The sequence below is a fragment of the Scyliorhinus canicula genome, chromosome 11 (genome assembly GCF_902713615.1).
Source record: "Scyliorhinus canicula chromosome 11, sScyCan1.1, whole genome shotgun sequence".
In the NCBI taxonomy this organism is placed as follows: domain Eukaryota; kingdom Metazoa; phylum Chordata; class Chondrichthyes; order Carcharhiniformes; family Scyliorhinidae; genus Scyliorhinus; species Scyliorhinus canicula.
The window spans coordinates 10,032,272-10,054,386 of NC_052156.1; the positions used below are offsets into that span (position 1 = coordinate 10,032,272).

General features: G+C 49.9%; 1 protein-coding gene across 1 annotated transcript in view; it reads right to left on the bottom strand.

Moving 5' to 3' along the window:
* col7a1 (collagen, type VII, alpha 1) overlaps nt 1-19,933 on the bottom strand; it is a 408,534-nt gene extending 388,601 nt beyond the window's left edge. Inside the window, exon 1 of the mRNA XM_038812016.1 lies at nt 19,718-19,933. The gene's annotated coding sequence lies outside the window, so the exon portion shown is untranslated. The remainder of the gene's footprint in view (nt 1-19,717) is intronic.
* Nucleotides 19,934-22,115: the final 2,182 nt, after the last annotated feature.

A 22,115-nucleotide genomic window follows, 5' to 3' on the forward strand; every position in this document is an offset into this window, starting at 1 on the left:
GAGTCGACCTTCCTGCCCTGTCATCTATTGAGGCCCATTAAGTGGCCAATGAACCCAATGTCAGGAGCCACCTGTCACCAACACACCTGCAAAACAGGTAAAACCATATAGTCATCTTGTAAACTTGAGGGAGGGGGTCCCTCAAACAAAGGCGGTCAAGTTGACCGAGGTGCTGGACAATAGGTGGGGGAGATCAGCTGACAGCCACCCCTTACCCTTGCAGCCAGTCTGGTGCATCCCTCTGCACGTGACCCCCACATGCGAACCTTACACCGCCCCCCCCCCGCCCCCCCCTCGACACCACCATCACTTGACTGATGGCATAGGTCGCTCTGCGATCCTCAAATTTCCTGTTGCCTGTCCTTCCAGCAGCGGCCACGGCCTCCCGAGTGGCGCTGCTGAGCACAGGCGTTGCTGATTGTGATTGGCCGGCAGCTCTGGATCGGCACGACTTCCGCGCCCCCAAGGGTCTTGATTCCAGGGCAAGGCCTCACCACTGCCCGATTGGGCTTGCGACACGATGGGCTTTCCCGGAAAGAGACAGCGCAGGTCCCTCCCCTGTTCCAGTTGGCAGGCACTACCTACCCCGAGGTCCCGGCAAGATTCTACCCAATGACTGAATAACCTGCCAGCGCCCACCAACCAGGCTCACCCACAAAGAAGGCGAGGAACAAAGGGGAGAACCGAAAACGGGATTCGTGGAACAAGCATAGAACATAGAACATAGAACAGTACAGCACAGAACAGGCCCTTCGGCCCTCGATGTTGTGCCGAGCAATGATCACCCTACTCAAACATATCCACCCTATACCCGTAACCCAACAACCCCCCTTAACCTTACTTTTTAGGACACTATGGGCAATTTAGCATGGCCAATCCACCTAACCCGCCTCACAGAGTCACTGTGTTCAAAAACGAACGGGAGAAATTCGAGGTGGAAAGCAAAATCCCTGGAATTCATTCCTAACAGCACTGTGGATGTACCTACACCATATGGGCTGCAGTGGCACCACTTTCTTAAGGGGCAATTAGGAATGGGCTGCAAATACTGTCCTAGTCGGTGATGCCCACATTCCCTCAATGAGTACATTTTAAAAGTCAGGAGGGAAAAGTTTCACAATAATATAAAAAAAGAAATGCCTCAAACAGGTTTGCGAACCTGTCCAGTGCTGAAGAATGCTGAGAGCAGCTGGTTTCACTTACATCATAATTTATTCCACAGATTACTTTCCATTTTCCGTCCACAGTAAGCTATCTCTTGGTCGTAGTCGAGTGTAAATTGACCCCAGAACAGACAAGCTGTTACACGAATCCGGACCTCCCATTTTGCAGCGTCCGACTTAAAGGAAATTGGTTCAACAAGTTCTCCTATTCTGACTGCAGGCTCGGCATATTTCAGTCAGCGCCCGTCAGGTTAAATCCATCCCGCTTAGATTCCCTCCCCCATGCATGCTTGGAGTGCAGGAGTGCTGCGTTGCTGCCTGTGTGGAGCTCCAACGCATGGAGGATTCAGCTCGTTTGCCTCTTCCCATCCACAGGGGCTTTGGCAGAAAAGGTTCAAGCCAATATTTCGTCCAAACCATTGTTATATTGAACAGCTAATACCTGCTGGCTATCCGACTGCAGAGGCATCACAACCACACCTGAGCCTCTCTTTGTGCAAAATTGACCGATGTACACCAAGTATCGCGCAGCAATCGCCAGAAACAGCAGTCCTGGCTGATATTTCCCCCGTCTCCAGCTCCGATGGGGCCCTTTCACACCCTCACCCCACTCCCACGCCAGCACCACACCTTTCACGAGCAAGTTCAGCACAGAGCAGAAGCCAGTACGGCTCACACCACCCACTCGTGCTTTTAGTGCAGGCAATGAGGCTACTTTGTCATCCACAATAACAGAAGCTGCCTGGCATTCATCTCAGGGATTTCTACTGGGGTCAATGCAAGGACAAACTACACAGATACCCTGTTGGTGGGCGGCACAGGAGCACAGTGGTTAGCACTGTCTCTTCACAGCGCCAGGGCCCCAGGTTCGATTCCCGGCTTGGGTCACTGTCTGTGCGGAGTCTGCACGTTCTTCCCGTGTCTGCGTCGGTTTCCTCCGGGTGCTCCGGTTTCCTCCCACAAGACGTGCTTGTTGGGTGAATTGGACATTCTGAATTCTCCCTCCGTGTACCCGAACAGGCGCCGGAGTGTGGCAACTAGGGGATTTTCACAGTAACTTCATTGCAGTGTTAATGCAAGCCTACTTGTGACAATAATAAAGATTATTATTGCTATTGTTCCAGGCTAGACCGCGACTCAAACATCAGCAAAGCTAAGTTATAAAGTTACCTCATGACTGGGAATCAGGAAAGGCCATTCAGTCATCCTCTGAGCAAACCTCCTCACACCTCTCTCCACTCTGCTTAAACCCCGGGCGGGATTCTCCCAGCCCTGGGCTGGGCCGGAGAATCCCCGCGACCGGGCCACACCGATGGCACGGGATTTTCCACTGAGCGGAGAATCGGCGCCATTGGCACCGGTTGCTTGCCGCCAATTCTCCGGATGGGCCGAGTGGCCGTAAGAAAAAAACCGAGTCCCACCGGGGCCATTCTAACCTGCTCTGAGCCGGCGGGACCTCGGTGTTGAAGGGTCGGGTGGCGGCCTGTTGGGGGGGGGGGAGGAGTCCGACCCCAGGGGGAGGGGCCTCCGATGTAGCCTGGCCCGCGATCATGACCCACCAATCGACGAGCCGGCCTCTCTGGCTGGGGGCCTCCTTTCCTATGCGCCGGCCCGTAGTCCTGCGCCATGTTGCGTCGGGGCCGGCACGTTGAAGGAGGCCACTGCGCATGCACGGGTCCCGCGGTGCACAGTTCGCGCCGGGATCGGCAGCTGGAGCGGCGCAAACCACTCCAGTGCCGTGCTGGCCCCCTGTTGGGACCAGAATTAGTCCTGGCAGCAAGCCGTTCAAACCGTCGTAAAACACGACGGTGTTTACGATGGCGTGGACACTCTGCCGCGAGATGGGAGAATCCCGCACCCCCCTACCTCGGAACAATCTTTTAGTCTACCCATCTTATCTGGTTTGAAGTTCATTTCTAATTTATCCGTTCACGTGTTGTGGGGGTCGCTGGCCAGGCTGGCAATTGTCACCCATCGCTGATTGCCCTTTGATGAGACCATCAATTCACGCGACACGTGGTTAGAAGTGAACAGTGGTTTTAATCGTCTTACAACAGAGCCTGCCTGTGACGAGATGAACTCTAGATGAACCGGCAGGCAGGCTCTCAGCATCAACCTTTATACTTTTGGTTAGCGGGGAGGAGCCGTGGGTGGAGCCAAGGTTGGAGCCCAGTACAAACTCCCGTGCACTCCCAGTGCATCTCCCCCTAGTGGCAGAGCAGCGCAACTGCTCGTGTGCTTACAGAGACATAGTAATACAGTGTGAATTACGCTACTGTGATTCACCACACCCTTAAACTGAGCATCTTGCTTGGGGCGTTGAGAGTCAATCCACACTGTGGATCGGGAGTCACATGTAGGCCTGACCAGGTAAGGACAGCAGATTTCCTATTAGTGAACCAGATGCGGATTTTTTTGGGGGAGGGAGAATTTTCATGGTCACCAATAACATGACAATCTTTCAATTCAGGGGTGAAGGGGAAGGAAATGGGCTGTTCAGCCAAAATATTTTACTTGCCGCACCCCTTCCCCCACCCCAACACAATACCTGCCTGGCAGATGGGCGGGGTGAAAAATCCTATCAGTTCCCATCCAGTCCTCAAAATTGTTAAATTCCATGCACCCTGCAGCTGCCTGTCCAAACCCCATCCACGTTTTTGTCCCAAACACGAAAATGATGAATAGAGTTTTGCATCCACACACTGTCCAACCTTCCCTCAATTTATCGCAGTCAAGCGATTCATTTATCTGTGGAAATTTTATGAATTTGAATAAAACCCAAGTCTCCGAGGTGTCAGATTAGCTTCTGCTCTCTGAGTTAGAATGTTCAGAGTTCAAAAGAAATAGAAAGGATTTGGATTTACACTGCACCGTTCACAACCTCTGGACATCGCAAAGCATTTGACAGCCAATGGCTTTTGAAGTACAGTCGCAGAGATGAGGTTGACACCTGACCATAATCTCTGATGACACTCAGTATCGTGTTGATGAGGTGCTGCAATGTTATCCCTGCTGTCTGAACCTCAATTCGCCTCTCATCCAACATTCTTTCCACTAAAATGCACCCAACAGTCATGCTTCCCTGTTAATGTTTATTCCCTCTGCCGATGCCGACACCTTCCAACGCACGCTCCGTCCCACGGGTACCCCCTCCGCCAACATGCCAAAATGGGTGGCACAGTGGGTCAGCACTGCTGCCTCAAAATACCAGGGACCCGGGTTCAATTGCAACCTTGGATGATTGTCTGTGTGGAGTTTGTAAATTCTCCCTGTGTCTGCGTGGGTTTCCTCCGGGTGCTCCGGTTTCCTCACACGGTCCAAAATGTGCAGGTTAGGTGGATTGGCCATGATCAATTGGTCCTTAGCGTCCAAAAATGTGCAGGTTAGGTGGATTGGCCATGATCAATTGCCCCTTAGCGTCCAAAAATGTGCAGATTAGGTGAGGTTGAGGGGTTGGGCGGGGAGTGGGACGAGGTAGGGTGCGCTGTCAGGGGTTCGGTGAAGACGCGATGAGCCGATTGCCCTCATCCTTCGGGATTCTATTGATTCTATGCACCCCGTCCGCCCAATTCACACCCCTCCACCAATGTTCACCCCTTCCTTATATATTCATCTCATTCATCACACACACCCCCTCTGCCAACACTCATCACCTCCGTCAACCCTCACCACCTCCGCCAACACTCATCTCCTCCGTCAACCCTCACCACCTCCGCCAACCCTCACCACCTTCGCCGACACTCATCACCTCTGCCATCCCTCACCACCTCCGCCAACCCTCACCACCTCCGCCAACCCACACCACGTCTGCCAATGCTCCTTCTTCACGCACTCCCTTCACCAACACACACACCCAGCCAGTATTCACACGCTGCCCAACTCACAACCCTCCACCAATGCCCACACCTTCCATCCATACTCATCCCCATTCAACACACATACACTCTCCTTCCACACGCAACTCTTCCACCAATGCTTACTCCACCCTCCACAAAACAGCGCCCGCCCCCCGCCACAAAAACACAGACCAGCACGGTAGAATATTGGTTAGCACTGTGGCTTCACAGCTCCAGGGTCCCAGGTTCGATTCCCTGCCGGGTCACTGTCCGTGCGGAGAGTGCACGTTCTCCCCGTGTCTGCGTGGGTTTCCTCCGGGTGCTCCGGTTCCCTCCCACAGTCCCAAGACGTGCAGGTTAGGTGGATTGGCCATGATAAATTGCCCTTGGTGTCCAAAAAGGTTAGGAAGGGGTTATTGGGTTAGGGGGATAGGTTGGAAGTGAGGGCTTAAGTGGGTCGGTGCAGACTCAATGGGCCAAATGGCCTCGTTCTGCACTGTATGTTCGATGTTCTGAACCCCCACAACACCCTGCTTTAGCGATCTTGCTACATTTTGCAAAGCTGAGCCTGAAAACATTCTGGGACTGTAGGGCCCTGATCTGAAGCACAAGGTGCATTTCCAACATGTTGACATACGGGGATGAACAGCGAGTGAGGCATGTGCACACGGATGATCACATTTCCAGGATCAGTCAGGATACACAGAGGATCTGTCCTGAGCAGTTTTATCTGCAGAGCCACCGGGGAGACCCAACAGTTTCCTGTTTTGACTCCCAAAAGGCCCATCTCCTCACAGGAAGAGAAGAGGAGACGCTCTCAGTTTGAATGCTTTATCAGGCAATCCGCCAGCGAGGTGACACATGTCATCTGAATCAGATGAGGGCAGCCCCGGTTACGTTACAGGAATGCAACGGAAGGCAGCTGCGAAATTCAGAGAACCGTGGCACACGAGGCTATTCAGCCCATCGTGCCTGCTGGCTCTTTGGAAGAGCAGGCGTGTTCAGATCCATATCCCTGTTTCTTTATGTGTCCGTAATCCTACAAATTCCTCATCCTCACGGCCCCTGTCCAAATCCCTTTTAAAATAATTTGTGGAATCCGCTTCCTCAGATGGAGCAGTCCAGATTCTAACAATTTGGTGAAAAGAATTCTCGCCTCCCCTCTTCTGTTAATTATTTTGAATTAATGACCTGCAGTTATCAACACACTGGCCAAAGGGGATTGATTTACAATCGTCCTTTTTATAATACAGAGCTTGATTATTGCTGAATGGAGGCATGTTGAAGCTTTCCATCTTGCACTGATTATAAAGGTGTTTCCGATATTGCAAGAATTCCGGGATCAACATTTGCGGGGTGAGACCCGAGTTTTACAGTTCACAGCCACACACGCTCCAGATCAAGTCTGACCAAGTTCTCTCTAAGCGGGTGGTACGTGTCAGGAATGTGATGGAATACTCTCCACTTGCCTGGATGAGTGCAGCTCCAACAACACTCAAGAAACGCGACACCATCCGGAACAAAGCAGCCCACTTGATTGGCACCCCCTTCCACAGACATTCACTCCCTCCACCACCGACGAACAGCCATGTGTACCATCTACAAGATGCACTGCAGTCACTCACCAAGGTTCCTTAGGCAACACCTTCCAAACCTACCACCACTACCATCTAGAAGGACAAGAGCAGCAGATGCCTGGGAACCCCACCACCTGGAGATTCCCCTCCAAGTCACCCACCACCCCGACTTGGAAAATGTATTGCTGTTCCTTCACTCTCACTGTGGCAACATCCTGAAACTCTCTCACTAACAGCACAGTGGGTGTCCCTACACCTCAGGGACTGCAGCGGTTCAAGAAGGCAACTCACCCCCACCTTCTGAAGGGCAACTAGGGATGGACAATAAATGCTGGTCCAACAGCGACACCCATATCCCGTAAATGAATTTTAAAGAAGGATGCTTGCAATAATGCCGAATATAAGGAAAAAACAATATTCATTTATATACCTTACATTGGTATGCTTGCAAAGTGTACTGATGAGTGCAAAATGAAAAGCTTCAACATGCCTCTCTTCAGCAATACCCAGGAACAGGTTTTCTCCATCAACTTCAATCAAAACCGCTCAACAGCTTCAAACCTTCTGTTATGTCACCCTAACCTCTCGTTCCAACGCCCCACTCAGAACTTTCCCCACTATCCGCCAAACTCAAGCCTGAATGGCACAAAAACGGCATTGTAGCAGCAAAGTAAACGATGCTAATAGCTACACCAAAAAACAATTTAAAACAATCAGTCCAACTCATAACGTGGCTCATTTACTCTTGCGAGAAGCGACACACATTCACGCACAAGCTCTCGTTCTCCACAAACAGAAGTTAGAGATACAAAACGCGACTGAGCTTTGACTCCTGAAATTCTGATTCCTAAATCTCTCTACCTCTCTCTCCACCTTTAAGATGCTCCTTAAAACCTATCTCTTTCACAAAGCCTTTGGTTCCCGATCCTACCTGCTGCATATTGCACTGTAAGGCGAATGTTCAGCAGTAGGCAGCCATGATTGAACTTATTTGAGTCACACCTCGACAAGAGGGAGGGGAACAGAGGGGGCACTATAACAAAATGCCCAAATCTTGCAAAATGCTACAATTCCTCCCCACTTAAAAATAGCTGATACGTTAAAATGTAAAATGACACATGCACATAAATTCCCAGAATGCAATATGTTCTCAGAAACACTCGGAAGCTTGGGGAGCCTACAGTTCCTGCTGCTTTCTCCATGGCAAAGCCTGGGGTAAGCAGAGTTGACTTGTCACCCAATCAGCATCCTTTTCTCCTGCAGTAAAAATGATTGCGATAGTTTGAAATTTGGTATTCTTGTGTTTGTCCTGATGCATCTCAGATGAAAAGCTTCGACAACACGCCCCTCTTTTCAGCAAGGATGAGCTTGCTTTTGGATTGAGGTCTACTGTTGCAGCAACCTGACCTGAGGAACACGTTTGCCCTATGGGTCTCCATATTCCAGGATTCAAGGGCAAGAATTCCGGGATCAACATTTGCCGGGTGAGACCCGAGTTTAAAAGCTAACAGCTTTTAAACCCTCCAGATCAATCTGACCAAGTTCTCTCTCAGCGGGTGGTATATTTTGATTCAAACTTATCTTAATAAACACGTAGCTAATGTCTTCGAGAAATAATAAAAGCAGTATAAAAGTAAATTGACCTGTCTACGAGTATTCAACTAGCCTGCTTTCATCAGATGATGCCTCAACATTGGGCCACCAACAAAGCTAACCCTTTGCCCAGGTGCATGTTTAAAACACTAACTCGTGAGGTGAGCAACCTGTCGTAGACTATGGGGTTATTCGGACAGAGATAGAAAATTGTCCAGCTTGTGTTGAAGAGAAACATGGAAATATGACTTCCTGGATTGTCAGCCAGCAAATACTTCTGCAAAGACCTGCTCACAATCTGTACACTTCTTTCTGTAGCACCATCCAATGTGGGGTGATATTTTGGTATTAGAGTGTGTTTGACTCCATTCTTACTAATTTCTGATGTAACATGTGAACCATTATCTGACACCTCTGGCAACCCATTGATTGTGAACCAACTTTTCTAAATCTCAATAGTTTTGGCTCTTATGGTGTTGGGAATAGACTCAACGTTAATCCACTTGCTACAGCTGTCGACCAACGCAAGATACTCTTCCTCGTTCATCTCAAAGTAATCCGCACTTACTCGTTTCCACAGTTTTTCCGTGTTTGACCATAGAATGAAAGAGATTTTGGTTGGATTTCCCATTCTCAGACAGGCTTCACAGCTTTTTACCTTCATAATTCTGCCTATTCTTTCTAATCTCTCCATTTCTTTACTTATTGTTCCAGAGGAGATTCACTAGGTTAATCCCAGAGCTGAAGGGGTTGGATTATGAGGAGAGGTTGAGTAGACTAGGACTGTACTCGTTGGAATTTAGAAGGATGAGGGGGGATCTTATAGAAACATTTAAAATTATGAAGGGAATAGATAGGATAGATGCGGGCAGGTTGTTTCCACTGGCGGGTGACAGCAGAACTAGGGGGCACAGCCTCAAAATAAGGGGAAGTAGATTTAGGACTGAGTTTAGGAGGAACTTCTTCACCCAAAGGGTTGTGAATCTATGGAATTCCTTGCCCAGTGAAGCAGTTGAGGCTCCTTCATTACATGTTTTTAAGGTAAAGATAGATAGTTTTTTGAAGAATAAAGGGATTAAGGGTTATGGTGTTCGGGCCGGAAAGTGGAGCTGAGTCCACAAAAGATCAGCCATGATCTAATTGAATGGCGGAGCAGGCTCGAGGGGCCAGATGGCCTACTCCTGCTCCTAGTTCTTATGTTCTTATGTTCTTATGAGCATAAGATTCAAGCCTAGTACTGCGAGGTATCAGCTGTGTACTGTCCTATATCATGATTTTGGCCTTGGGATACCTAATTTCATCATTGGCTTCTCCTTGCTCAAAGACCACTTTTCACTCTCTTCGCACCTCAATGACGCACCTCATCCGGCGTATCAAAACGGTGGTGTCGGTCCTGGTATGTGACCCACTGCGTCGCCGGCTGTAACAGCCCGAACTTCACCCCCTTCTCATGGAGGACCGCCTTAGCCCGGTTGAATCCTGCCCGCTTCTTGGCCAGCTCTGCACTCCAGTCCTGATAAATACGGATCTCGGTATTGTCCCACCTGCCGCTCCGCTCCTTCTTCGCCCAGACACACACTTGCCGACTGTGATTAACCCGGCCCAGTTTAACCGTATTATCTTAAGCCGCTTTCTTCCCATCAGGGAGAATTTGTTTCCTTCCACTACTAACAACGGCCATTAAGAAGATGTATCATGGCATTCCACCCTAACACTAACTTGCCCTAACACTGGAATAATGTTATTGGAATAACTACCGGGTTTCACAACACGTTTGTGTAAGGGGAGCTGAGGGAGGAACACCGTGTTCTCTCCCGAGATCACAGACGTGGCTGCAGCTGTATCAACGATGAAATTAAGTTGTGAATCACTGACTTTCCTTTCTACTGGGGGCACTGGAATCTTTTCTTCAGCTTCCATCTGCTGTTTGTCTTCGTCGCTACAGCTCTTGATCTTCATGATCAATAATATCAACCTCTCGCTCTGTCTGCGCATTTGAGGATTTCCAGGATCCTGAACTAGCTTTAGATTTGATTTGATTTGATTTCTTATTGTCACATGTATTAGCATACGGTGAAAAGTATTGGGCGAGATTCTCCGCAAATGCCGAGAATCGTAAAGGCTGCCGTGGGACAGGTCGTGACCCACGGCAGACTTCACGCCCACTTCCGGGGCCGATTCTCCCCCCCGGGCGGGGCTAGGAGCGCGGCCCCGTGCGTCACGGCGGCTGACGCGGCCGATGATGTCGGCCGCATATGCGCAGGTTGGACAACACCAACCCGCGCATGCGCAGTTGGCGTCTTTTCCCTCAGCCGCCCCGCAAGACGTGGCGGCTTGATCTTGCAGGGCGGTGGAGGGAAAAGAGTGCATCCATTACGGACGCACGGCCCGCGATCGGTGGGCAACGATACTGCCGTGCCAATCGGGCCCCCATGTGCCCCAAACGGGCATCTGGCGCCCGTTTCACGACGGCAGTGAGCAGGTGTGTTTGCTGCCATGTTGAAACAGGCGTGAAGGCCCGGCCGCTCGGCCCATCGGCCTCGGAGAATCGGCGCTCGCCATAAAAAACGCCGAGCGGTGATTCGTGGCGTGGGTCGGGCGTGGGGGGGGGGGAGAATAGTGGGAGGGCGTGAAAAATGTCAGGAAGCCCTCCCGCTATTCTCCCACCCGGCGTGGGGGGCGGAGAATCGCGCCCATTGTTTCTTGCATGCTATACAGACAGCGTATGCCATACATAGGGAAGGAAGGAGAGACTGCAGAATATAATGTTACAGTTATAGCAAGGTGGAGAGAAAAGATCAACTTAATACGAGATAGGTCCATTCAAAAGTCTGATGGCAGCCGGGAAGAAGCTGTTCTTCAATCGGTTGGTCCGTGACCTCAAACTTTGGTATCTTTTTCCTGACGAAAGAAGGTGGAAGAGAGTATGTCCGGGGTGCGTGGGATCCATAATTATGCTGGCTGCCTTTCCGAGGCAGCGGGAATTATAGACAGAATTGTAGATTGGCCACGAGCTCGACCTGGTGGATGACTGCGAACTGGAACGTTACCCGAGGTGGAGCGTGACTTTTTCCTCTCCAATAGTCCGTTATCTGGATCTGGCCGACTTTCCCACAGACCAGCACTTTGAATGGAAATGGGGATTTTTAAATGTTTGGCCGCTACCATAGGAACGGTGGCATTTAAATTTCTGTCTCTGAGTCTGTGATCTTGGCCGCCATGCCCTGGATCTCACGGAAATCCAGTGGACCATCCCTCCCGTCTTGGGAACAGAACTGGCTTACAACTTGCAACTATCTCTTTCTGCCACTCCCATGGCTGTGGCCTCATCTCAGGCCTCCTTCCATATCAACTTATAGGCTGCCCTGTATTTTATTGTTGTTTTGGCCTCAAACAAGTGTGTCGCTAAGGTCGATTTCTAAGTTTGTGGCAGACCCACGGTGATGTGAGAGTTTCTTTAATTGAGGAATGTAATCTGTAGCAGTCGCGCTTGGCAACTGCTTCCTTTGGCGGAATGCAACGCACTGCAATCTACGAGTCGAAAATCCCATTAATTCCAGCATTTCCCATGGTGCTGGGGCCTCTTGGACAACATTGGTTAGACACCACCTTAAAAACATCATTTCCCCGGCCCTACACTCATCCCTAAAGCATCTCGACAACAAGGACTACTACAGCAGACTCTTATTTATTGACTACAGCTCCGCCTTCAACACCATGATCCCAGCCAAGCTCATATCAAAGCTCCAAAACCTACGACTTGACTCCCCACTCTGAACTGGATCCTCGACTTTCTGACCCAGAGACCACAATCAGTAAGAATGAACACCAACACCTCCTCCACCATAGTCCTCAATACCGGTGCCCCGCAAGGCTGCGTACTTAGCCCCCTACTCGACTCTCTATACACACACAACTGCGTGGCAAAACTTGGTTCCAACTCCAACTACAAGTTTGCTGACGATACGACCATAGTGAGCCGGATCTCAAATAACGACGAGTCAGAATACAGGAGGGAGATAGAGAACCTAGTGGAGTGGTGTAACAACAACAATCTCTCCCTCAATGCCAGCAAAACTAAAGAGCTGGTGATTGACTTCAGGAAGCAAAGTACTGTACACACCATTGTCAGCATCAATGGGGCCGAGGTGGAGATGGTTAGCAGTTTCAAATTCCTGGGGGTGCACATCTCCAACAATCTGTCCTGGTCCACCCATGTCGACCCTACCACCAAGAAAGCACAACAGTGCCTATACTTCCTCAGGAAACTAAGGAAATTCGGCATGTCCACATGAACTCTTACCAATTTTTACAGATGCACCATAGAAAGCATCCTATCTGGCTGCATCACAGCCTGGTATGGCAACTGCTTGACCCAGGACCGCAAGAAACTTCAGAGAGTCGTGAACACAACCCAGTCCATCACACAAACCTGCCTCTCATCCATTGACTCCATCTACACCTCCTGCTGCCTTGGGAAAGCGGGCAGCATAATCAAGGATCCCTCCCACTCGGCTTACTCACTCTTCCAATTTCTTCCATCGGGCAGGAGATACAGAAGTCTGACAACAAGCACGAACAGACTCAAAAACAGCTTCTTCCCCGCTGTTACCAGACTCCTAAATGACCCTCTTATGGACTGACCTCATTAACACTGCACCCTGTATGCTTCATCCGATGCCGGTGCTTATGTAGTTACATAGTATACCTTAAGTTGCCCTATTATGTATTTTCTGTTATTCCCTTTTTTCCCATGTACTGAATGATCTGTTGAGCTGCTCGCAGAAAAATACTTTTCACTGTACCTCGGTACACGTGACAATAAACAAATCCAATCCAATCTGGCCCCATCTCAGCGAGGAAAACATTTACTTTTCCTTCATCTCCTATTTCATTTCTTTTCAGCCAAATGTGTAATTATCATTCATAAATTCTCTTTGTCAGGGTTGAATCCTCTCATTGCTTCCAAATTTGTCTGGAGTGCCATTTTCAATAAAAATTATGTACCACCATTGTTATCCTGGGGGTTACCATTAACCAGAAACTGAACTGGACCAGTCACATAAATACTGTGGCTACAAGAGCAGATCAATTCTACGGAGAGTAACTCATCTCCTGACTCCCCAAGTCTGTCCACGCCTACAAGACATAAGTCAGGAGTGTGATGGAATTCTCAACACTTGCCTCGATGAGTGAGCCTCCAACAACACTCAAAAGGCTGGACACCATTCAGTATGAAGCAGCCCGCTTGATCGGGACCCCATTCACCACCTCAAAATTTCACTCCCTCCATCGCCGGTGCACATTGACAACAGTGTGTACCGTCTACGAGATGCACTGCAGCAACTCGCCGAGGTTACTTCAACAGCACCTTCCAAGCCACAGCTCTCACAGCTAGAAGCACAAAGGCAGCAGACACATGGGAACACCACTAGCTGCAGGTTCCCCTCCGACTCAGGCACCATCCTGGTATTCGATCACCGTTCCTTCACCGTCACTGGGTTAAAAATCCTCAAACATCCTTCCCAACCACACTGTGGGTGTACCTACACCTTGGACTGCAGCAGTTCAAGAAGGCACCTTCTCAAGGGCATTAGAGATGGACAACTGGACTTGTCAGCGACGCTCATGATTGAAGGAACAAAAAAATTGTCAATGCTCTAATCTTGTAAGATACCTCACTAATAGCATCTTTCGTGGTTTGGTGTCAAAGCTGCTTGATAATTCCCCCATTAAAGCACCTTGGGACACGTTACAAAGTCAAAGGTTTCAAAATAAATACAGGTTGTTGTTGTCATTAGTACACATTCAATATGGTGGGACAGTGGTGTAGTTTTGACCCACAAACTGCTACCTGTGACACCGCTGCCACCCAGCTTCAATATCCTCACCTCACTTCCCACAGCCTGATTACCGATTCGCAAAAAGAGATTTCATTACCTGATGCTTTGCCCACAAGTACTTTCAACCGGCCCAACTCCACACGGGTCGGGGAATCTCTTCGCGCCCACGCTGGCCAAACTGGCCAGAAGAGGTTGAACTAGCAAACATCAGGACCCTTTAAATCGTTTTTAAAATATTTTATTTTGTTGAGGGTCTTACGGTGAATCCAAGATTTACCATCTTACTGTTCCTGGCCACCTCCCTTCCCCCACCGGGGACTCCAATCCCGAACCTCATTTGTCCCATTCATCAGCGTTCCCCCTCACTCCCCTTTCCACCAACCACACCCCCCCCCCCCCCCCCCCCCCTCCACTCCCCGCCCCCACCCCAACTCCCGCCCGCTGCCCTCTCCTGGCTTTTCCAACCTGGCCTCAATCTGCACCCCTATTTTCTCTTTCAGTTCCAAAGTACCATATTCAACTCGAAATGTTAACTCTGTTTCTCCCTCCACAGATGTTGCCAGACCTGCTGCTTTTTTTCCAGCACTTTCTTTTTTTATTTCCCTATTTTCTAGTCACCCTCTCTTCCTGACCCCTATTCCCCCGTCTCCGTCACTTCTCAAGCTCCTTGTCTGCTTCTTTCCCCCTGAGACCCCCACGCCGGGAACTACGTCCTGCAGTCTCTCTTTCTGCCCTTCAGCCCATCCATCCCCTGACCCCCATTTTTCCTCTCCCCACAAAGCCCCACCTCCTGGACTCGTATCGCATCATTCCTGACTCCCGGTCTGGTGGGGAAGAGCGTAACTAAGGGCCATCAATATCAGATAGTCAACAAGCAATCCAATGGGGAATTCCGAAGAAACGGTAAGAATGTAGAACTCGCTACCACTGGCAGTGGTTGAAGCCAATAGTATAGATGCACTTAAAAGGAATCCAGACAAGTATATGAGGGCTAAGGAATAGAGATAATGCACATCCATTAAGATGAGGAAAGGTGGGAGGAGGCACAAATGCAGCATAAAGGCCAACGTGGGCCAAATAACCCACCATTATTAAGATTGGTGGTGAGCAATCTTGTGCAACAGAAGAGTTTTTACACATTTAAGTATCACTGGAGGATGAAACTGGACACTAATGCTTATCTTGACAACAGGTTTATTCACAGAATGCAGCACTGCATATGTCTGCTTCCTGCCTACCAACTCAGTGTGTCTCAGCGGACTCTCTTTATAAGTACTCTAAGTTCTTAATTAAACAATGCCCATCACCTCTATATGTTAACAATATAATTAATAAACCAGTAACACTCCATGTTTAAATCCAAAGAGAGGACAGTGGATTACAAGGGCTCCATTTTCCGAAATTGATGTCAGTTAAGTTGGGGCAGGTGGTTGCTGGGGTTGCTGTTGTGACAATTGCATTTTAAATGGCGGCCTTTAGCCAAGGAAGCTTAGGAATGACTACATTGTATCTCTGGATGGACCCTGGTGTGTTTTATCCAGTGTTTCCCTTTGAGTATCCCCAGAGCACATCCCCAACCCATCACTGACAGCCATGCCATTGGCAACTCCAAACTGTGGCCAGCCGTCGCCAGCTTCCTCCCCATCCCTCCCTCCATCTTTCAGACCAGGTTCATGGTCACCTCTTCCAAATCCCTCCATCTTCTCAGCCGGTCTTAGGTTCAGCGGGCACAGCGGGCAGGTGGCATTGGAATGAGCATAGTAATGCCCCACTCATGAAATCATCACAAGGCCCTGGCATTCACCAGTATGCAACTAATAAATTGGGCAGACGCCAAGGTAGCTTTCCCGGCTGGGGGAGGCAAGGGCCTGGATTCTCCATTCCTGAGACTAAGTGCCGGCGCCAGCGGAGCACGTGTGGTCTTTCACGACCAAAGATTCAGTGTGAAACCCTCACCAATTCTGGTACCGGTGAGGGGCACGCACCGGCAGCAACTGAAACTCCCGCCTCCTGCGCCGAAAACGGCCGGGTCCCAGGCCGCGCATACGCACAGCTGACGACCACCAGCGGTCGCCGCTGTACACATGGTCATGCGCGGACCAAACCCACCATCCGTGAACCCACAGCCCACCCTCTGGCCAGCTCCTGGCCACCCCCCACCAGTCCCCCCCCACCAGCCAGTGGTACGGATCCCGGCCAAGTGTGGCGGCACTGGACACAGACCGCAGGTGGCACGCCGAGTTCCAATCCACTGGGACCACACGTGTCCCGCGCCGTCGGGAACTCGGCCCATCAAGGGCGGAGCATCGCGGATAGGCCGGCCAATGACGCGCCAACACCATTGAAGCGGCGCGCGTCACGACGGTGCCAGTTTGGATGGAGCGGAGCTTGGCGGACCGGCATCAAAACGACGGCGGCCCCGATTTCAGCGCGAAAATCCATTCTCCGCCCGATCGCCGAACACGATTTCGGCGTCGGCCTGCGGAGAATCCCGCCCAAGGTTTCCAATGAAATGAAAATGTAAAGGGAACAAAACCAACACCCTGGACGCCACACAATCCCTGCAACTCTTCAACCCTCACAGACTCACACCGAGGGAGTTGCAACAAGTTTGATTCCCCAATACTTTAGGCACAGCAAATGCAGGAGAGGAAGGCTGGGGAGGGGACTTACAGAGAGGAGGAGGGAGGGAAGGAATCCAAACTGGAGCCAAAACAAACAACAGGGACTGTTAACCCACTCACCACAAATAGAGTGGAAACCTTCAGTCTGCAATCTTTGGACGTATTCCTAATTGGAAATGTCTGCTGTACAATCACCACTTGGCGCACAATCAAAAAGCAAGTGTCACATGTTAGAGATAACGCACACATTGTCAACACTCACGTTGTCTTATGAAAATGAAATGAAATGAAACGAAATGAATGAAATGAAAATCGCTTATTGTCACGAGTAGGCTTCAATGAAGTTACTGTGAAAAGCCCCTAGTCGCCACATTCCGGCGCCTGTCCGGGGAGGCTGGTACGGGAATCGAACCGTGCTGCTGGCCTGTTTGGTCTGCTTTAAAAGCCAGCGATTTAGCTCAGTGAGCTAAACCAGCCCTTATCGCGCGGTGAGTAGTCACTTGTATTGGGCCGTAACCGATGAAGTCAATTACGAAAGCCCCACTTACAACACATTACAACACATGTGGATGATACGAAAATTGATGGGGTGGTAAATAATGAGAAGGATAGCCTTAGATTACAGGAGACAGACGGGCTGGTCAGACGGGCTGATCAGTGGCAAATGGAATTCAATCTGGATAAGTGTGAGGTGATACATTTGGGCAGGACAAACACGGCAAGGGAATCCATGATAAACGGCAGGACCCTGGGAAGCACCGAGGGTCAGAGGGATCTTGGTGTGAATGTACATACAGTCCCTTAAAGTGGCAGAGCAGGTACAGTGGTTAAGAAGGCACATTGCAGACAGACCTGTCTTTATTACCCGAGGCATTGAATATAAGAGCAGGGAGGATTTTGCTGGAGCTGTATAAAATATTGGTTCGGCCACGGCTAGAGTATTGTGCGCAGTTCTGGAATCCACATTCTCGGAGGGATGTGATAGCACTGGAGAGGGTGCAGTGGAGATCTACCAGTATGTTGCCTCGGCTGGGGAGTTTTAGCTCTGAGGAGAGATTGGATAGACTGGGGCTGTTTTCCTTGGAGCAGAGGATAATGTATGAAATTATGAGAGGCATAGATAGAGCAGACAGGAAGAAACTTTTCCCCTTGGTGGAGGGATCAATGACCAGGGGGCAGAGATTCAAGGTAAGGGGCAGGAGGTTCAGAGGGGGTGTGAGGGGGAACTTTTTCACCCAGCGGTTGGTGTGAGTTTGGAATTCGCTGCCTGTAAGAGTGGTGGAGGCAGTGACCTTCATAACATTTAAGAAGTATCGCTTGCGATCCCAGGGCAGACATGGCAATGGGTCAAGTGCTGGAAAAAGGGATTAGAATGATTAGGCGATTGTTTTCGCAGACACAATGGGCCGAAGGGCCTTTTCTGTGCTGTATGATTCCATGAGTCTAAACCCCCCCTCTCTCCCCCCCCCCCCCCCCCACTTCCCCAGCAATTGTGAATTCTGACAATGGTTATCACTGTTGTGATATTGAAGTGTGCAAGAGGCAAGACATGGGCTGTGGGAGTTTTGTTGTTCATTGTCCCACCCTTTTATCACATTCTCTTTGACACTGTGTTTCACAGGATCAGAATTCCCAAATTCAGGAAAAATATGACAAATATCTACCATTTAGGACCACGATCAGCCTAAAGGCATTCATATGGTTTGAGAAGGCACCTCATCCCCGACCAGAAATAGCCGTGTTAACACCCTCGAGGGACTGGATGGGGGTGGGGGGGGGGGGGGTGGGGGTGGAGTAGATTGGATCATCTATTCCCTCCTTGTAAACTGCCCCCTTCCCTCTGATGTTTTCACCAGGGGAGTGGGCTTATGCTAATATTTAACATTTCCCCCATAGACTTCAGGGGTGACATGAACCCAGCCAGATGCTGAGATGGGAGAGTTTGGGTACGAGAGGGACCGTCAGCCTGTATCCATCATGGAAAGTATCTAACGTCTGATACAAGGCCAGAAACTGACACACCGAGGTCGGGGACAGGGTAAGCCCTCATCTAGCATCTAGGTTACCAAAATCAACTGCCTATTGCTTCTGGTATTGACTGCCTCGATTGAACCTGCTTCCAGCACACTTCCAGATTCGAACCGGAATGAAAGTTGCCATCATCCCCTAGGATCATGGGCTGCTCGCCCCTTTCGAGAGCGAGAGAATTCACACCTCTTTAACCTGTGATTATCCCTCTCTCCAGTTGCTCCATGTGGACCTGTAAGGACTTAATTACCTGCAAAGACTCGCATTCAAAGTATCGTCTTGCATCTTTGACTTTGTCTATATATATATATATATGCTTCTGGAACCTACCTCTTCATTCACCTGGGGAAGGAGCAGTGCTCCGAAAGCTAGTGTTTGAAACAAACCTGTTGGACTTTAACCTGGTGCTGTAAGACTTCTTACTGTGCCCACCCCAGTCCAACGCCGGCATCTCCACATCATGACCCCAGCTCGTCCTCCAACTGGTCTCAGAGGATCTTTTGAAGAGTCCCCATCAGAGGGCGGATAGGTGGCCGGTTTAACCTTCCTATCCGATTGTGTGTGAGAGCCCCTCCGGCAGTGCGGCACCCCCTCAGTGCTGCATGTGGGAGCGCAGGAGGCGAGAAATCCTGCTGGGGCAGCCGGTGTTAATTTCAGGGCTGGTTAAATCTTGGCCACCTCTCCAACTCTGTGAGTGTGAGGCTTCTTTTCTCTTTAAAGCAACCCAAACACTTGGATTTTAACAAAGATCTTGTTTGCACGCGGGGAGGGGGGGGGGGGGCAACTTGAGAAATCCCTTTTTAAAAAAACAGGACAAAACTTTACAAAAGTTGGAAAGTGTGTGGAGGGGGAGGGATGGGGTTGAATGTGGAAACTGATTGAAACTTTCCTGTTCACAGTTCATTTCAGATGCATGCACTCTCTTTCCATCATCCCTGCACTTTCTGCAACGGCACAAAACCCGGGATCTGATTTTTTTTTTAAAAAGGGAATCAATTCGATTGCTGATCAGAAAGCAGAAGAAATGCAGCAGAAAGCTGCGGGTCACATTACCTGGGTTCGGTGGCAACGCAACCTTCCTTCTGCAAAATAAGCCCACGTCCCTCACGGTCACATCAAATCTTGCGTTCTCCCAAAAGTCGCCAGATAACAGGAAAGTTTGTTGAATAAAGTTGCACTCACACTCCTAGCTCGCTTCTCTTGGTAACTCCCTCCTGATTGTGCATTGCACAGCCTTTGGAGAAACTAACTCGTCCCAGGCTCCTGGCTGCTACCTCTCAATCTTTTTTTCTGGGGGGGGGGGGGGGGGGAGAGGTTAAATAATATGATCAAGTCCTAGTTGTTCCGTCTCCCCTCTTTGTGTGTGTGCTGTGTGTTGAAGCCCTGCCTTAAAGGGTGCAGCCAATAGTATTCACAGAAATATATTACAGTGTGTCCCCCCCCCTACTCTGTTACAGGTGGGATTTATATCTGTGGATTCTGACATACACACAACCACAACTTAATTACAGCTCTCTTTATCCTGGGAATGTTTTCAAATTCGCGAGCTATTATCAAATACAATAGGATATGGGTCCCTTCCTGAGGCCAAGCAATTAGATCTGTGATAAATGCTGCCATGTTCCCATTTTTGTTCTATTTCAAATGAAAAACGTTCCATTTTGAAACGCAGGGAGATAGGGGCAGAGAAGGCCCTGGAGCCTGCTCCCTCATTCAGCGACCTCACCTCCCTTCGCCCACCTTGAAGGAAGGACCTGCGTTTAGATGGCGCCTTTCGCCTCTGTTGGACGACCCAGCTCGTTTCGCAGCCAACGAAGCATTTTTTAAGTGGAGTCACTCTCAAAATGTATGGAGCGCTGTTTTGCACAAGGCAAGCTTCCACAAACAGCGTAGAATAGAATGCAGGGAGGCCATTCGGCCCATCGATTCTGTGCCAACCTTTGGACCTGTTGGACTTTAACCTGGTGTTATAAGACTTCTTACTATAGAATTTATAGTGCAGGAGGAGACCATTCGCCCCATCGAGCCTGCACCGGCTCTTGGAAAAAGCATCACACTTAAGCCCACAACTCCCCCCATCCCCATAACCCAGCAACCCCACCCAACCCCTTTGGCAAGGGCAACTTAGCGCGGCCAATCCACCTACCCTGCACGTCTTTGGATTGTGGGAAGAAACCGGAGCACCCGGAAGAAACCCACGCAGATACGGGGAGAAAGTGCAGACTCCACACAGTCACCCAAGGTCGGTTTGGGGTGACACGGTAGCACAGTGGTTAGCACCGTTGCTTCGCAGCGCCAGGGTCCCAGGTTTGATTCCTGTTTGGGCCACTGTCTGTGTGGAATCTGCACGTTCACCCCGTGTCAGCGTAGGTTTCCTCCGGGTGCTCCGGTTTCCCCCCCACCAGTTCCGAAATAAGTGCTTGCTAGGTAAATTGGACATTCTGAATTCTCCCTCTGTGTACCCGAACAGGCGCCGGAGTGTGGCGACTAGGGGATTTTCACAGTAGCTTCATTGCAGTGTTGATGTAAGCCTGCTTGTGACAATGATAAAGATTATTATTATTATCCCTGGTGCTGTGAGGTAGCAGTGCTAACCACTGTGCCACCGTGCCGCCAAGTGTGGTAGTGACCAGATGCTCCATTTTCTCAATGCGGATTGAAAAGTAGATATTGGGGCCAGGACACCAGAGATAACACTGCTGCTCTCCTTTAAAATAGTGCCATAGAATCTTTGACACCCCCTTGTGAGGACAGACGAGGGTCTCCGTTTAATATCTCTATTCGAAGGACGGCGTGTCTGACAGTGCAGAGTTGCATGAACAGGTCAATCTTGAGCTCTGTACTTTAGTTCTGGAGTGGGACCCGAACCCTCAGTCTTCTGAAGCTGACACAGCGCGTGACACAACAAGCCATAGCCAACACCAGACTGTTACACCTATACCTCTTCATCTCTTGTTTAAGAAAAATCTATCAGTCAGGTTGATGTACCATCAATCGAACGCGAGACGAGTTGCTGAACAAAAGTATGGCTTTAATATACTAGATGTTAAGCCCTGCGGTCGATTACAGTAGAAGGACGACCGCCGGGAGTACTGGGTATTTATACCCCGCCCTGGAGGCGGGCTTAACTCAGCCTCTCGACCAATCGGGGAGCCGTCACATGACTGGTCTCAACCAACCGATCGAGAGGCACATGACCGACCAGGGCCAATGGAAGCCAGTGTTCTGCACCAATGGCAGGCAGCTATGCTAATCATACCACCACACAGATTTAAATTGATTTTATTCGTTCCAGGGATGTGGGTATCACCGGCAAAGCTTGCATTTTGTTATCCTTCCCTACCTGCCCTCAAACTGAAAGGTTCAGAGTCAGCCACGTTGGTGTGGATCTGGACTCATGAAGACCAGACCAGTAAGGATGAGAGATTTTCTTCCCTAAAGGGGAAATCAG